This window comes from Beta vulgaris, chromosome 7 (genome assembly GCF_026745355.1).
Source record: "Beta vulgaris subsp. vulgaris cultivar EL10 chromosome 7, EL10.2, whole genome shotgun sequence".
NCBI lineage: Eukaryota > Viridiplantae > Streptophyta > Magnoliopsida > Caryophyllales > Amaranthaceae > Beta > Beta vulgaris.
This window is the reverse complement of record NC_079208.1, coordinates 31,992,898-32,012,126: the sequence shown is the minus strand read 5'-3', so window position 1 is coordinate 32,012,126 and position 19,229 is coordinate 31,992,898. Positions and strand designations below refer to the sequence as shown.

The 19,229-nt window shown below is 34.7% G+C and overlaps 1 long non-coding RNA gene across 1 annotated transcript; it reads left to right on the top strand.

Annotated features, from left to right (window-relative positions):
- Positions 1–4,547: 4,547 nt before the first annotated feature.
- Positions 4,548–9,623, top strand: LOC130592222 (uncharacterized). The gene is made up of 2 exons (XR_008970477.1): positions 4,548–5,315; positions 8,468–9,623. It is a non-coding gene; the product is annotated as an uncharacterized LOC130592222 (long non-coding RNA).
- Positions 9,624–19,229: the final 9,606 nt, after the last annotated feature.

Below are 19,229 nucleotides of genomic sequence, written 5' to 3'. Positions count from 1 at the left end.
GCAATGTTTTCAAAGGTAACAAAGATCGGAGCGACACTAGTTTTTTCGTTCATCCTCACCGTTCAACAGTTGTCCCCAGTTACTAATGAAATAGAGTTGCAAAATGCAGCATAAACATTTGATACGCGTATTTGATAATTGATAACTACAAAACATTTCTTAACATTAATTAAATGGTTAACTTTGGATGTCAAAGTAGGATAGGTAAAAATATATTTTCTAGTACGATATAAATATTTAACTTTCCATATTAGGGTTTATTAAATATAGAACGTTGTTTGACTTCAATGAATAGTCGGACTTCACAAATGAGAGTCTAATTAAATATGTTATTATCTCCTCTTAAATTTATTTTATGAAATTAATATTTTATAAAGTTTTCATTTGTAAATTTAGGCCATTTATTTCGTCCTCCAATACAAGTTATTTAGGAAATGACATAAACATGATCGGGTTACGTCGTAAAATATTATAATTAAAAATATAAGTAAAAATCATTCCTAAAAGACACCAATGGATTCGATTTTATTCAAAATACGGACAAAGAAAACAATCCATACAAATTTTAGTCATGATAATAAGACGGAGGTCTATTGGGATCATTGTTGTGAGAGATTGGTTCAGTCTCAGAATAATCATGTCTTAAGGCATGTCCAAAGACTTCATTGGTCATATCCTAAAACAAACGGCTTCATATTTTATCCATAAAAGTAAATCATCATACTAAGAATGGTGTCTTTTTTCTAAAAATTGTTCTCTCTCTTTTTTTTTTTTTAGGGGTTGTTATCTCCTCTTAAGCATTGAGGCAGCTTTTTAATTTTTTTAGGACATGTCCTTTAATTTTCTTGGATCATAAACAATCTTTTTTAAAAAGCTAGCTTTTGAAAATTAGGGTGTGTTCTGTTCAACTTAAAATATTAAGTTTCATGTCCAATAAGTTCAGATAAGTTTAGATAAGTTGCAATAAGGTCTAATAAGGGCAATAAGTTCCAATAAGGTTTAATAAGGTCCAATAAGTTCCAATCAGGTGCAATAAGTTCCAATCAGGTGCAATAAGTTCCAATCAGGTGCAATAAGTTCCAATCAGGTCTAATAAGGTCCAATAAGTTCCAATCAGGTCTAATAAGGTCCAATAAGGTCCAAATAGTCAATGTTTAATAAATATTTGTATTATTGTTCACTATTTTGTTATTCATAATTTCATATCACTATTAGCTGATTATGTTATTATTAGAATTTTAATTAAAGTACCACAATGATTATATATTATTATACTTGTATTACTGTCTATTATTTTATTATTTATTTGTATTATGCCTATTATTTTATTATTTATTTATATTATGTCTATTATTTTATTATTCATATTACTATTAGCTGATTATTTTATTATTAGAATTTTTTTTTATTAAAGTACCACAATGTATATTATTATACTTGTATTATTGTTTATTATTTGATTATTCATGTTGCTATTAAATAATATTATAATCATGGTCAAATAATTAAGGTTAACAATAATAATTATTATTATAATTACAATATTTTGCAATAATAATTATAATTACATTATTTTATTATTTATTTGTATTATGTCTATTATTTTATTATTTATTTGTATTATGTCTATTATTTTATTATTCATATTAAAATTTTGCTTTTCTACTAGTGTTTTATAAAATCAAAACAAGACTATTAGATATATTAGTTGTCAAAGTTATGTATAGGCAAATATATAAATAGTAAATTTTTTTGTTAAATTAATTATCATGAGAGATAATTAATAATCATTATTTTTTAAAGGACGAATTATAATAATTATTACTCCATATAAAATTTTGAGGGGTAGTATTTACGTTAATGGTAATATTTATGTTATCAATGATCAATTTTTTTGTCTAATAAGGTCAAATAAGTTTCAATCAGGTCCAATAAGGTCTAATAAGCTTCAATCAGGTCCAATAAGGTCTAATAAGTTTCAATCAGGGCCAATAAGGTCTAATAAGTTTCAATAAGGTCAATAAGGTCCAATAAGTTCCAATCAGGTTCAATCAGGTTCAATAAGTTGAATCAGGTCCAATCAGGTTTAATAAGTTCCAATAAGTTCAGTTCAGGTTCAATAAGTTCAGTTCAAATAAGGTCCAATAAGTTCAGGGCCAATAAGTTGAATAGAACGCACCCTTAATGTCCACGAAGTAGCTTTTGTTAAGTTTCGCTAAGAGGGCAACTCTTCTAAAACTAATTAATCACTCATCTATCCCATATCACACTTCATAATGATTAGGATAACATCTTAATTTGACTTTTAGGATGTGTCCTTTTATTTTTCCTGAAACCACTAGTGTAAATAAAACAAGCAGCTTTTGTCAAGTAAGGGTTCATGAGTTAGAACGAGTGGTGTAAATTAAGTCATAATTATGAAACATGGGTCTCTTATGATCAATTGTGGTAAGAGATTGGTTAAGTCTCCCAACAATCATGTATTAAGACATATGCCAGACAGCCTAGATCATGTCTTATAACATTGGTTATGCCCAAAAAAATCAACCAAGGTTTTTACGAAACTTAGCTCATATCCTTAAATTAACTCATATGGTATTGGTGTGAGAGATTGGTTTATTCATGAGTTAGGATGATTATTCAGTAGTTACAACAAAATTAACTCATATGATTATAAAACAGGGATCTCTCGGAACTATTTGGTGTCAGAAATTGGTTGTATTTTCAAGTAATCCTGTCTTGGGTCATGTCCTAAGCCTACAATTCTAGGTCATGTCCTAAAAATTGATCAAACACAATGACTATTAATTACTAAGAGACAATAATGGTGCTTATATTGATCATTTGTCTCAATAGTTCTCTTCCAGTAAATTGGCCAATCAACAATACAATTCATTCCCGGAATATGCTAGCGTCATCCTTCGTACTTTATCCCATACTAAGCCACAATATGAGAAGGGTCTCATCCATCCTGAGACACAATAGGGTCTTAATTGTCATGTTCTAGCTAGTTCTCTCCTAAATTGTCTCATCCTTAGCCACAAATGTTTATCAATATATAGTATTTAAACCATAGTCCAACTATCTTTATTATTTTTTGTCATTATTGACTCTAACTATATTCTTAAAACCCTAATTTTGATTATGACAAAGGAACAAAGATGCAAACTAAGTATTGGACTAACAAGTTGTTTAAGTGGATGAATTTCAAGGTATCAATAATAAAAGGAACAAAGAGAATACTAAGTCCAAGAAGAAATTTAGTTTGGATTTTGAAGACTAAGTGAAGATGTTCAAAGATTTGGTATCGGAGAAGCATTGGAGCAAGAAGACCAAAGCGGGGCTTTTTGTTTCTAGTTCCAATGTAAAGAAACGAGTTAGAATGGTAAAGAACTGTGGCGATTTAAAACTAGAATGATCGGATGTTCCTTTGTAAGGAACAGACGAATTGGCGTTGTCATAGTTATAAGTTAAAGGAACTAACTATTAAAATGAACTGGACTTAGGATGAAATAGTATAACGGTTTAATTATGTCTGTTGAGTAATTTATGCCTAGATTCTAGGTAACCGTTTTATTTAAGTAAAAATCTGATATTAAGGAAAATATCTTTAAGGAAAATATTTTATTTATATAAAGAAAATAAATATCCTTTTCGGTTTTATGAAAAATATTTTTAAAGATAATATTTTTGGTAAAAGGATTTTATTTTTGTTTTATCAATTAAAATATCTTTTTTTCTAAATCATATTTTAGAATTATTGCTTTAAGTGGTTGCTAAAATTAAATGAGCAGTAATATGTTTATCTCCCACGTTTAACACTGAACATGGAGATAATGGGTTTAAGGAACATCATATGATAATGGTTGTATCACTAACACATGTTTTAATCACACGTTTTAAGTTACTACCACTATAAATACTAGTGTCTAATTAAGATCCAATTTGTGGCTGACCAAGTAATTTATTGAGTTTAACTAAACAAAGTGTCAGTGACTTCATTCTCTCATAAAAGCCATTTGTTCCTCACCTTCTTACTCTATTCCACTAAACTATTATTGATCATTGTTATATTGGTTTTTAGGGTAAGGGGACTTTGAGTGAAGTCCTGTAAGAGAGAAGCTTTGGGTGAAGCGAGTCAAAGTGAGAAAATTTCAAGTGAAGTTGAGAAGAACAACTGTTAAAGGAACAGTTGTCCAGGAACTCAAGGTGTGGCCCGTGAGTAAAATTAGGTTGTAACAAAGTTGTTTGGCCTAATTAGTGAAAGACTTGAGTTTAAAATCCCTAATGGTCGAGGTTATTTCTTCTTGTTGGGCCTAAAAAGTTTTTCCTCATAATAATTTCTTGTGTTCTTTTAGTTTAAGTTTAAAATTCTGCAAAAAGTTACTTTTATTTCTACACATACAATTCACCCCCCTCCCTCTTGTATTATTCCTAGTGAAATAATAATTGGTGTCACATTTGGAACTCATGAAAAATTGGAAACCCTATTGAGAAAAAGATCCAAGGAACAATAAACACTACTCAGAAACTTGAGGAAGGTTACTCTACGCAAATGCCTCCTATGTTCAATCGGAAGTTCTATTCCTACTGGAAGAATAGAATGGAGATATTCATCAAGGCCGAAAACTACCATGTATGGATAGTTAATGAAGTTGGTGATTTTGAGGTCATAACTACTAATGACAAGAATGAGGTAATTCCTAAACCCTTTTCTGAATATGATAAAGCTGATTTTGAAAAAATAGAAGTTAATGTTATGGCTGTTAAACTGTTGCATTGTGGACTTGGACCCCATGAACACAATAGGATCATGGGATGCAAATCTACAAAATAAATATGGGATTTACTAGAAGTAATCCATGAAGGAACTAATGAAGTCAAGAGATCTAAAATTGATTTAGTAATGAATTAATATGAAATATTCTCCATGAAGGCTAAGGAAAGCAAACAAGAGATGTTTACTCGTTTTACTAACATTATTAATGAGTTAGCCTCTCTTGGTAAGTTTATTTCATCAGAGGAACATGTTCGAAAAGTTTTTAGGAGTCTTCTTAAGGATAGATGGATGGATAAGGTCACTGCTTTACAAGAAACAAACGACTTCACTAACTTCAACTTGGAACAGCCTGTTGGATCACTTATAACTCATGAGCTTCACCTTGATAATTAGTATGGTGAAAGCTCTAAGTCAAAGTCCATTGCTCTCAAACCAGATGATGCAGATGACTCTGACTCAGAAGAAGAGGAAGCATAACTCATGGTCTGACAATTTCGAAAGATGTATAGGAACATGGAGAATGGGAACTTCAAAGGTAAAACTAAAAAGTTTTCTAACAAAGTTGCTTGTCATAAATGTGATAGTACATATCACTTCATCAAGGAATGTCCACTTTGGAAAAATGACAAAACTAAAGAAAGGAACAAGGAACGCTTCGCTGAAAGGAACAAGGAAACTAAAGCACCTTTCTCTAAAGCGAACGTTCGAAAGGCTATGATAGCAGCTTGGGGAGATTCAGAGACCAAAGAGGAAGAGGAACAACAAATTGAAGAAACTGTGAATCTTTGCCTCATGGCAAACACTGACGAAAATAAAAGATGAAGAAAATGTTAAGGTAAGTTAACATGTAATTTAATCAGACTTAGATGGAAAAAACTAGGCCTGAAATATATGATCTTCTTTATGATGCAATTCTTGAATATAGAGATAAACGTGGAAAACGTGAACAAACTTAATAAGCTATTAAAGTTTGTAAAGAACATATAGAATGGCTTAAGAAAATGAGAACGAATGTTGAAACTATGTTCTTTGATTTATTTGATAAGAACTTAAAAATCAAGGAATTATATGAGAGTGTGAAGAATGAAAATTATCTAATCAATTTAGAAATTTCACACTCAAAGGTGACAAATCAGAAGGTGACAAATGTGAAGGTGACAAATCAGAAATCGACTCCTTTAGAAGGTGACAAATCAGAAATCGAAAATGTGAACAAAGAGAGAAATGTTTTAAAGGAACAAATTTGTAATCTTAAGAAGGAAGTTGTTGTTGCAAGGAAGGAGGCAAAGTAATGGTTGTTCCTATGTGGGTTGAGAGACCATAGACTAAAAGAAAAGAAGGTCTTGTTTTTGAAAACCACAAGAAGGAGAACAAGCCTAAGAAATATGTTGATCTACCTAGTGACAAAATTTGCATGTACTGTGGAAGGATAGGTCATTCCGTAACTTATGGTCAACTAAGAACTGAAATGATTGGCAAGAATGACAAATTAAGCAACATGAAATGGGTTGCTAAAACAAATGCTAATCAAGAACATGAACCCACAAAACACTAGTGGAAAAAACCCCACCTGATGCAATCAAAACTGGCCTTTTAGATGTGGTTTTTGTCCGCATCAGGTGGGCTCACAGCAGGTGTGTAACACATTCTGATGCGGTCCAAAACCACATCAGAAAGGCATAATCTGATGCGGATTTGGGGAAAACCGCATCAAATTAGCTTAAAATCTGATGCGGTTTTCCCTGTAAACTGCATCAGATTATGGTCTTGGCGCCAAAGTTTTGGACCTCTGGTGGGTACAATCTGATGCAGTTTTCTACAGAACCACATCAGGTTTTTAATATATATATATATATATATATATATATATATATATATTTATATTTATATAAAGCTTGTATCTAAACCTGCCTTAATTAGAAAACATTTCACGCACGCGTCGTATAAATTACTCAAAATGGTATTATTATATATAATATTGATAATGTACTACAAATGAAGTTATAAATAAGTACTAAAATCAAAAATAAACATATGAAGTGAGTGTATCTAGTAACATAATCCTAACAAAAAAGCTCAAAGCCGCGACATCATCCTCACATGCAAATGTCGGTAAGGTAGCATGCTAGCAAATCCCGAACCTCGTTTATCTCGGAGATGGTGAAAGAATCCTCCCTTGGCTTGCCCTTGATGAACACTTTATAAAAACAATCATAAAGAAACACACATAAGAATTCAATAATGAGACTAAGTGCGGGAGGTTAATGAAAGTTGAGCTAAGAAGTCAAAAATCGGCCCGAAATGGCCTTCACTTACCCAAATTGGGTTTCAAAGCATGAAAAATGATTTAAGTTGACTCTAATGGTTAAATATGTTGTTATTAGTACTATATATGTCCTAACATGTCACTAAATGCGAGAATTTAAGGAAAATGAGCAAAATCGGCCCGAAATGACCTTCATTTACCCAAATTGGGTTTAAAAGCATGAGAAATGATTTTTCTTGACTTTAATGGTTATATGTGTAGCTATTAGTACTATATATGTCTTAACATATGGCTAATGTGAGAATTTAAGGAAAATGAACATGAAAGTCTAATATTGGCCCTAAATGACCTTCATTGACCCAAATTGGGTTTCAAAGCATGAGAAATGGTTTTTCTTGACTCTAATGGTTATATATGCAGCTATTAGTATGGCTAAATGTGAGAATTTTAGGAAAATGAACATGAAAGTCTAATATCATCCATAAATGACCTTCATTTACCCAAATTGAGTTTCAAAGCATGAGAAATGGTTTTTCTTGACTCTAATGGTTATATATGTAGCTATTAGTACTATATATGTCTTAACATGTGGCTAAATTTGAGAATTTAAGGAAAATGAACATGAAAGTCTAATATCGACCCTAAATGACCTTCATTTACCCAAGTTGGGTTTCAAAGCATGAGAAATGGTTCTTCTTGACTCTAATGGTTATATATGTAGCTATTAGTACTATATATATCTTAACATGTGGCTAAATGTGGAAAAATATGTAAATTGAACTTGAAAGGCCAAAATAGGTCCAAAAAGGCGAAAATGGGTTGTCATTTATAATACCTTGTCAATATCCCCGACTTCCTTGCAATTTGAGGCTATATCGAACATGAACCTCAACACATAGTAGCCGAAATGACCTTTACTTACCCAAAATGGGTTTCATATTCCTAAAATGGGTTTCTAAGTATATGAATGCTTTTAGTTGCCTATAATGGTTGTATATGTTGTTGTTAGAGCTAATTATGTTCTAACATGTTGCTAAATACGCGAAACTAAGTACATGGAACATTAAAAGCAAAAAGCGGCCCGATTTGGCTTTCATTTACGCAAAATGGGTTTCTAAGCATGTGAAGTGATTTTTGTTGACTCTAATGGTTATATATGTTGTATTTATAGTTACATATGTCTTAAAATGTTGCTAAATACAAAAAAAAAAGTACATGGAACATGAAAAGCCAAAATCGGCCGAAATGACCTTTACTTACCCAAAATGGGTTTCATGTTCCCAAAATGGGTTTCTAAGTATATGAATGCTTTTAGTTGCCTATAATGATTGTTGTTGAACCCTAGTTTTGATGATGACAAAGGAACAAAGATGCAAACTAAGTAGTGAACTAATGAGTTATTTAAGTGTATTATTTTTAAGGTATCATTGAAAGGAACAAAGAGAATACTTAGTCAAGGAAGAAGTCAAGAGATGATTTCGAAGACTAAGTGAAGATGTCTCTTTTAGTTGATACTGGAGAAGCATTGGAGCAAGAAGAATAAAGCAAGGCGTTTTTATTTTCTAGTTCCATTGTAAAGGAACAAGTAATGTTGGTAAGGAACATTGGCAGTTTTATTTGAGAATGATAGTTTTTTCCTTTGTAAGGAACAGACGAATTGGCACTAAACAAATCAGTTAAAGGAACTTATGAATAAAAGGAACTAGACTTAGGCTCGGAGCGAGCATTATAACGGTTCACTAATGGAAGTTGAGTAAATCTTGCCTAAATAATAGATAACCGTTTTTAGTCTAAGAGAAAATCTGTTTTTATGGAAAATCTTTTTAAGGAAAAGATTTTGTTTTTCGAAAAAGATAAGAAAAATATTATTCGGTTTTTAAAGGATTTTATTTAAAAGATAATATTTTCTTAAAGATTTAATTTTAGTTTTAATATTAAATCTATTTTAAATTAAAACTGATTTTCGGATAATGCTCAAGTAATTCCTATATTCTAGGAGCAGTAACTAAAACATGTCCACGTCCAAGCAGAGATCATGGGATCATGGGATGTGTTATGGAACGTGTTCCTTGAGGGAAGGAATATCATGGGATAATGGTTTTTAACATGTACACGATTTTAATTCCCACGTTCTATATTATTGTCACTATAAATATTGAAGTCTAAGTAAGTTCCAAATTGTGTCTGACTAAGTAATTAAGTGAGTTTAACTAATTAAGTGTCAGTGCCTTCATTCTCTCATAATAGCCATTTGTTCTTTGCTTACTTACTCTAATTCCACTAAGCTTATTTCGATCAATTGTATTTTGGTTTTTGGGGTAAGGGGACTTTGAGTGAAGTTCTGTAAGAGAGAAGCTTTGAGTAAAGCTAGTAAGAGTGAGAAAACTTCGAGTGAAGTTGAGAGGAACTGCTGTCAAGGGAACAGTGGCTCAGGAACTTGAGTTTAGGAACTCAAGGTGTGGCTCGAGAATAGAATTAGGTTATAACAAAGTTGTTTGGCCTAATTAGTAAAAGAGTTGAGTTTAAAATCCCTAGTGGTCAAGGTTGTTTCTTCTTGTTGGGACCAAGAAGTTTTTCCTCCTAAAAATCCCTTGTGTTCCTCTAGCTTGTTTATTTGTTTAAGTTTAAATTTCCGCAAAAAGTTACGTTTATTTCTACACATACAATTCACCCCCCCCCCCCCACCCTCTTGTAGTGTTCCTAGGAAAATAACAGTTGTATATGTTGTTATTAGAGATAATATGTCCTAACATGTTTCTAAATATGCGAAATTAAGTACATGGAACATGCTTTGCTAAATCATTACCAAAATGTTAACTTACACAATTGTCTTCCCATAATGATTTCTTCATTGCCCGGGGTACATCTTTCCATTTCACCAAAATTTTGAGTTTGCATATACAAAACCCAATACACTACCCATACTTTACACACCACTGACCACAAGGTTGACCCGAATCATCATACTCGAGGGTCATTTTGGCCTTGACATTTAAACCCTTATTCGCACCCCTCCCTTTCCGCTTCATTATTGCAACACTCCTTGGAGTTCTGGTTGAAACTTGCAATTCTTTCCTGGCTTTTTTAGGTGGCACACTGAGCGATGAGACAGTTGGATAATCTTCCCGAGCGTTGTTGTCAATGGGGGGAGCATTATCGCCTTACTCCTCAAGGATTTTAACCTTGCGCATTTCCTCATCTTCCAAGCGCTTCTCCTCATCGTGCACAATATTAAGGTGCGAAGCTGGGGCAGTCGTTGGCGTTGATGGTGGTTCACAAGCCGCCGGTGTGGGAAGTCGCAGTGGTAGTGGCAGTCGCAGTTGGGTGAGTTTTGTTTGAGGGTCGAAGGATTTTGTGTTTGGAAGTGTTTGGACGCGGGATATTTGGTGGGAGGGAAGGGATTCATTAAACTGATTTTCGGATGCGGTCCACTGAACCGCATCAGGTTCAAAAAAACCCCATCCGATATTAAATTTGATGCGGTTTTTTTTGGACCGCATCCGATTATCTTTGCCAAATTTCCCACCAATTTTTGGGTTCATTTTCGGATGCGGTTTTACAAAAACTGCAGCTGATACAAAGTGACATATAAGGTTTTTTCCGCTAGTGATATAAGGGGTTCCTACAACTAACAACTAGTTGATTTTTATAGGTTAGAGTGAGGGGGAACAACACTTGGTTTCTTGATAGTGGATGTTCCAAGCACATGACTGGAGACAAATCTAAACTTCTCTCACTCTCAACCTATGAAGGTGGAAGTGTGACTTTTGGTGACAATAAGAAAGGGAACATAATTGCCATGGGTAAGGTTGGTAAGTTACCATCACATTCCATTAATAATATGTTTCTAGTGAAAGGTTTAAAACATAATCTCTTATGTATTTCCCAATTTTGTGATAAGGGAAACGTTGTTAAATTTAATAGTGAAAAATGCTGCTTCATTAAATTAACTCTAAGAATGTCATCTTGGAAAGAACAAGGAAAGGGAACACATATGTTGTGGATCTTAATCTTGTTCCTAAAAATAACTTGACGTCTTACTATTATTGAAGATGATCCACCCTTATGGAATAAACATATAAGACATGCTAGCTTTTCATTACTTGACAAACTTCGATTAGAAGATCTTGTTTTGGGATTACCATCTATATAATTTCATATTGATCAAGTTTGTGATGCATGTGCCAAAGGAAAGCATATTGGATCCTCTTTCAAATCTAAAACTGTTGTGAGCACCACAAAGCCATTAGAATCAATCCATATGGATTTGTGTGGCCCTATGAGAATTCAAAGTAGAAGTGGAAAGAGGTATGTGTTAGTTATTGTTGATGACTACTCTAGGTACACTTGGGTTATTTTTCTCTCTAGTACGGATGAGACCTATGATGAGTTCCTGTCTTTGCTAAAAGAGTTCAAAATTTGAGTGGTCACAAATTTATGCATATTAGATCCGATCATGGTAAAGAATTTGAAAATTATAAATTTGATGATTTAAACTGAGACCATGGCCTAGATCATAATTTCTCTGCCCCTAGGACACCACAAGAAAATGGGGTTGTAAAAAGAAAAATTAGAACTTTGGAGGAAATGGCTAGGACAATGCTAATTGCTAGTGAACTTTCAAGAAACTTTTGGGTTGAGGCTGTAAATGTTGCTTGTCACATAATAAATCGAGCCATGATGAGACCTATCATTAACAAAACTCCTTATGAGTTTTATTTTGGAAAGAAACCTAGTATTACACTTTTCAGAACATTTGGTTGTAAATGTTTTGTTCATGGTAATGGAAAAGAGAATCTTGGAAATTTTAATGCGAGTGATGAAGCAATATTCTTAGGATATTCATCACATAGTAAGTTTTATAGAGTTTATAATATAGGAACTATGTGCGTTGAAGAAAGTGTCCATTTAATCTTTGATGAATCTGACAATTTTAATCCAAGCAAACAAGTTGATGACTTTCAGATAGGCTTGGTTCGATCAAATGAGAAATATGTAGATTCAATTAAGGAAGAAGGAATAAAAGATGAAAAAGAACAAAGAAGATGAAAACATTCATAACAATGATGCTCTTGTTCCTCAATATGATGGAGTAGTTATTGTTCGGACCAAGAACGAAAATGTTAAAGGAACTAATTCAACAATAGCTAAAAGAGGAACAAATGAACAAGGCTCCTCATCCTCTCATGAAACTTAAGAAGAACAACATGTTCCTATAAGGGGGTTTCAACCTAAACCTTGGAGACATCAAAAATCACATACAGTGGAACTCATAATAAGTAACATATCTAAAGGTACGCAAACTAGATCTCAGTTAAGGAATTTTCGTGCATCTCATACGTTCCTATCAATGATGGAACCAAAAAATCATGAAGAAGCTTTAACTTATTCTGATTGGATCATTGTTATGCAAGCTGAGTTAAATGAGTTCGAAAGAAACAAGGTATGACATCTAGTTCCCACTTGTAAACAACAAAAAAGTGATTAGCTTAAAATGGGTGTTTAGAAACAAAATAGATGAGTATGGACCAATTTTAAGGAACAAAGCTAGATGTGTAGTAAATGTTTATAATCAACAAGAAGGAATTGACTATGAAGAAACATTTTCTCATGTTGCTAGACTTGAGGCCATTAGAATACTAATTGCATTTGCTGCTTATATGGGATTTAAACTGTATCAAATGGATGTCAAATGTGTGTTTTTTAATTGATATTTAAATGAAGATGTATATGTTGAACAACCCCCTAGATTTGAAAGCAATGATCTCCCAAACCATGTCTACAAGCTTGACAAGGCTCTTTAATTTATGGGCTAAAGCAAGCGCCTAGGTCATGGTATGAGAGATTATATAGGTTACTTTAAAAAAACAACATTAAAAGAGGCAAAGTGGATAAAACTTAATTTGTTTCTAAAATTGAAATGAACTGACATACTTCTTGTTCAAATATATGTTGATGACATTATTTTTGGAGCAACTAATGAATCATTATGCAATGAATTACCAAACCTTATGAGTAATGAATTTGAGATGAGTATGATGGGTGAGTTAAATTTCTTTCTTGGGTTACAAATTAACCAAACTTAAAAAAAGGAATAATCATTCACCAACAAAAATACATAAAGGAATTGCTAAAGAAATATGGCCTTGATAATTCAAAGATAAATCACACTCCTATGGGAACTTCAAGTAGATTAGAAGATTCCATAGAACAAGTGTTGATCAAAAAAATATATAGAGGCATGATTGGTTCACTTTTGTATCTAACTGCTAGTCGTTCAGACATATTTTTTAGGGTTGGTTTGTCTGGTAGATTTCAAGAAAATTCCAAGGAGTCTCATCTAATTGTTGTGAAGATAATTCTTAGATATATGAAAGGAACAGATGATCTTAGACTTTTCTATCCAAGAATTGATACATTCGAGTTAAGAGGATATGAGGATGCGAAATTTGCTGAATATCTTGTAAATAGGAAAAGCACATCAGGTATGGTTCAATTTCTTAGTCATAGTTTAGTTTCTTGAAGTACCAAGAAACAAAACATAGTTGCTTTATCCACTGCTGAAGCAGAATATGTAGCTACTGCTGCATGTTGCTCTCAAATGCTTTGTATAAAACAACAACTTTGTGACTGTGGAATAATCTTTAATTTTGTTACTATTTATTATGATAATACAAGTGTCATTAGTATTTTAAAAGATCCAGCGCGTCATTCAAGAGTTAAGCATATACATATTATTAGACATCACTTTCTAAAATAAAATTTGGAAAAGGGTTTGATTAAACTTGACTTTTGTCAAATTGAAAATCAAATTGCTGATATACTCACCAAGCCTCTACAGAGAGATAGATATGAAAAATTAAGGCTTGAGCTAGGTTTAATAAAACTTAAGTAATTATTCCTATTCCAATCGATGCATGATATGAAGAATGTTGATAATTAGCATAAGTTGTATCCTATGGCACATGTTCCTTAGAATTTAATTTCTTTCCATAAATTAAAAAGTCCATAAAAATCAAAAATTCGAAAAAATCCCATAAATATAGGAATCAGATTTAATCAGTCTTGATTTCCTTTTTTTCATTTATCATTTTTTTTTTATCTTTTTAATTTTTACGCATGTAACACTTCATTTACTGTTACATGCACCTTCTTTCTTTTTTCGTTCTTTCCTTCCGAAATCGTGTTCCTTAAACACTTCAACTTCACCATTGATCATCTCCTTTACACCTCTTTGCACCACATAAAACCTCAATTTCGTTTCACTAAGTGGCAAAAACCTCTATCAATTCACCTTTTCCAAAAGTAAAAACTCCCAAAACCTCTCAAATGGGAAACCCCTCTTCTCCATCCAAAACCCTACAAGCCGGAAATTTTCAAGAAACAACAATGGCGGTGGAAGAGCAAAAATTAGAGTCACCAAGAAGCGTGAGAAGAAGAAAACTAATTGGGGAAGATGATGAAGAAGAAACCCCGAAATTAGTTACACTTGGGGAAGAAGAAGCTACACTTGTTCCTTCCAAAGGAACTACTGCTTATTCCTCAAAGAAAAGAGTGGAGTGGAGCGAAGTGATTCAAGGTATGTGTTAGGATTTTGTGTAGATCTTGAATGGGCCAAGAAAGTAAAATTCACTGAGTTAAGGGTATGGAACACATGTTTGAAATCGCTTATAACAATGCATTAGTTGCATTAGTTTCTTTAGATATGGATGAATTTTGTGCAAACTTCATCAATACTGATGGAGTATGCACTACTGAAATTAGGGGGGAAATTAAATTTAACTGAGAAACTTTACAAAAAATATGGGAAGTTCCTTGAAAAGGAACTGATTTTTTTTGAAGAGGAAAGGAATTGTCACCTTTCCCAATTTCTCCCCGAATGATATTGTTGAATCCTTTGGGGGAACTGCTAGCCAAACCAAAGTTAATCACAATCTTCTCTCTCAAGTCCAAAAAATTTTATTTAATCTTGTTTGAAGAGCACTCATTCCTCGAACTGAAAAGAGGAATGAAGTGGGCCTCTTAGATACGTGCTGTATGTTTTGCCTTGACCATCACATCCAAATTAACTTCCCTTCTCTCTTTATCCAACATCTCACCGACTGTACTGAGAATCACTGTGTTGTTGGCTATGGTGCTTTGATTACTTCTCTTCTTTCTCACTTCAAAGTTAAGACTACTGGTTGGCCTACCTTGGGTATAAAACAAGGTAATATTTTAAATAAAAAGACTTTGTATGGCTTGGACCTCTCTGTCCGAGAAGGAATTCTCACACAAGGAAAGATTGCTTCCACTTCCTCTCAAAAGAGAAAACTGCCAAAGGCAGTAGAAGAGGAACCAGTGGAAGTGATACTGGAGGAACAAGCTCCTGCCCCTATTGAACCAAAGGAACAGCCACCTAAGAGAAGAAAAACAGTTGCTAGAAAGCCTACCTCTCCTATTCCTAAACGTGTTAGAGAAAGGTCTAAGTTGAGAATTATCTCTAAGAGTGCACCCGTTCCTTCAAATAAGGACTCACCTTTAGTCCTATCTGATGAAGAGGAAGTGCCTACCCACTCACCTAAGAAACCAACTCCTCCCTCCTCACCAAAAGTACCAGTCACCCTCACTACCATTGCTTCCATCTCTCCCTCCTCCTTCTCTATTCTTTCCAGTTTTGAACAGATGAAGCTTGAGATGAGTAAACCAAATCCTTTCTCCTCTACATCCACTGACCTTCCACCACAACCACCTTTTCTTTCTTCCATTTACACCACCACCTACCTTCTGTTTCTCTCAAAGGAACAGCGGGACCATCCTAAGAAAACACCCCAGTTCCTCCACCTAAACCACATATTAACTTTGGTTCTAAGGCAAAGGAATAGGTTTCTTTAGATGATTTTGGTTGGGTTAATGAAATGTATCTCCCTACTCAACATATGATTAAATTCTACTATCACCTTCACTGGACTTTAGATTCTAAAACAAATAAGATGATGTGTTTGATGAAAGTCCTTAGTGATACGGTGGTAGAACAACAAAAGAACATGAAGATAATGGCCCAAGCCATTAACACTTTGAAGGAGCAAGTTGATGGACATCATGGAGAGGTGATGAAAATGTTGCAAGAAGTGGTTGAAGAAAAAAGTGATAGAGAAACACAACTCCCCTTCCATTCCTAATGTCTAGTTCTTGTTTCTTTTAAAGGAACATGAACTCTTACACTAGTAGAATAAATGCTTATTGCTGCGGTCATTAAGTGGCTTATTTCGGCGGTTCTGGCTGCGCAGCAATTAAGGGCGTAGCAATAGGTAAAGAATATATTGCTGCGATTTTTAACAGCGACAATATTTCAACATATTGCTGCGGTTCCTAGCCAAAACCGTAGCAATACGTTTATTTTTTGGTTTTTTCACCAAATACCCCTAACAAATCAAAAAATTCACAGTATACCCTCAATGTTTCAACAATTCACCATATACCCCTGACATTTGAATTTTGTGCACCAAATACCCTTTTTTAACGTCCGTTATTTCTCCGTTAGCCTTTATTTACAATATTACCCTTACTTAGTATTAAGTATTTTGGCGGCAGTTTGTCAAGTGCTGGACACGTAATGCTCTAGCAGTTTATGCAACCAAAGATTTAGGGCCCTTCATCTTCTTCTCTCCCTCAACATTGTTCATCACAAATCAAGGAAAAACCCTAGAATTAACCCAGTGAAAACGATTTTCGCGAGTGAATTTCTTCGACAACTGAACTCGAGGACACATTTGTTTTGAAGAGCAACTTAGAGGAAGCATTTTCAGAAGTTTTACGGTGGCCAAAATTCAAAATTTTGAACAAAATTCGAACTCAGGTAAGTTAAAATTTATTCGCAATTTGTTTAGGGTTGATTTTTGGGTTTATGCGTTTGTTTGGTATACACTAAAGTAAGAATTTTGCTTAAATTTGAATTTTTTTGTTGTTCGGTTTTTTGTGCATGTGTTAGGATGGTAGCTGTGTGGTTGTTGTTGCATTATGGTTCTAATGACTTTGATGTTAGGGTTAGTGACACTGACTTGTGTCATTTGATTGGGTTGTTTGAGGATATAGTAACTGAATCTGAGAAGCAAAGTGTGTTCTTACCCAAAGCATTTAGGCTGTTATTCAAAGGGCCTAGAACAAATAGGAAAACAGAGCTTGCATCTGACCTTGAGTTGATAAAGTTGTGGGATATGTATTGGGGTAGTGACACCATTGAACTTTGGGTAGAGGAAACAGACAAACCTAGTGTAGTGTTTAGGTCATACTTAGCTTTGAAGGAACAAGCTGAGAGGGAGGTAATAGAACAGAGGAGACTTTATGAGGAGAGGTTAAGGAAGGAGAGGGAAGAAGAGGAGGAAAGATTGAAAAAACAGGCTGAAGAGGAGGAAAGATTGAAAAAACAGGAGGAGGAAGAAAGGGAAGCAGAGGAGTTAAAGAGTTTCCTAGTGGCTATGGAGGTCCCAGTTAGGGATGCTGATGCACCTGAGGTTGTGTGTGAGTATATGAGGGTTTCCTGGGGATTCACAACCCCCACAGTCACAGAACCAACCATCACCACCACCTACATCTCCACCTAACAACTCACCACCAACTGCCACCCATTCACCACCTCCCTCACCTACACCTGTCAGTCTAGCTAACCACCCAACACCACATCCTTCACCTCCAATTGCCACACCTTCACAACCCCCCTCACCTTCACCTCCACCACCTAGCCCTCCTACTCTTTCACCACCACTTTACTCACCTCCACACCAGTCAACACCACCACCCTCAACTGAACAACACTAAACACCACCACCCTCCACTGAACAACACTCAACACCACCACCTGAAACTGAACAACACTCAACACCACCACCTGAAACTGAACAACCTGCACCTTCACAGCCCCCCTCAACAGAACCTCCTCCAAGCAAAGAAGGACAATCATCCAAGAAAGGTCCTTCTAGGACAAGGCCTGCTGGGTTTAGGGTGTCCAAAAGCACTGCTGTTAAGTTTGGGATTCCAAGACCTAAGATGACAGCTAATGTTAGGAATACTAGGTTTAGGGGGAAGGTAACTGAGAGCCAGCCTGAGGTGAGTGAGGAGTCTAGTGATGAAGATTTTGAGCTGTTGGATGATGATGACAGCAGTGGGGATGACATATTTGAAACTAATTTCATAGAGGATGAAATCATAATTGATGCTGAGGATGAGATAGGTGACAAAGAGTTTGAAGATCACCTTGATGGGAGTGCAGCAACAGATAAGTTGTATGAAAATGGGAAAATTTGGAGGGAAGCACCATTTGGATCAATAAAATTGCAGCCTTGGCTTATCTTCCCTAACAAAGAGGAGTTCCTACAGGTTTTGAGGGATTTCTGTATACAGGAGGGGTTTGGATTGAACATAGAGAAGGCTGATAGGAAGAGGTTCACAGCAACTTGCATTATGGAGTGTTGTGAATGGAGGATACATGCATCAATTATGAGTGATGATGTATCTTGGGCAATTAAGACACTTAGGGGTGAGCATACTACTTGTGGCAGACTTGAGGAGAACCCCATGGTTACATCTAAGTGGCTCTGCAACAAGTTGGCTGATGAGGTTAGGGGGAACCCAGACATTTCAGTTGAGTCCCTACAAAGAGTCTGCATGAATAGGTATAGGTTGAGGGTGAAAAAAAGGTTGTTGTATAAGGTGAGGAGCATGGCAAGGGTGGAACTGTATGGGGGCTTTGATGAGGCATATGGGCTGCTTCTTAGGTATGATGAGGTCATTAAGGAAACAAACTCAGGGAGTTATGCCCTCATCAGTTGGACAGGGGATACAGCCCAAAGTCAACCCAAATTTAAAAGTTGCTTCATTGCCTTCAGTGCACAGATTAAGGGCTTCATTAGGGGGTGCAGGCCCATTATTGGGATAGATGGAGCATATCTCAGTGGAGGATACAAGGGGGTTATGTTGACAGCAGTTAGCATAGATGGCAACAATGAACTTTTTGTCATTGCCTATGCTATTGTGCCAACTGAGAGCATTGACTCTTGGAGCTACTTCTTCAGCAATCTCAAACTGATATTCCAGCAAGAAGGGTGCAAGAGGACTGACTGGACCTTCATCAGTCATAGGATGAGGGTAAGTTCCTTAACTCTTTGTGTTTATTTCATTAAATTGTTTTAACTTATTTCCTTTTGG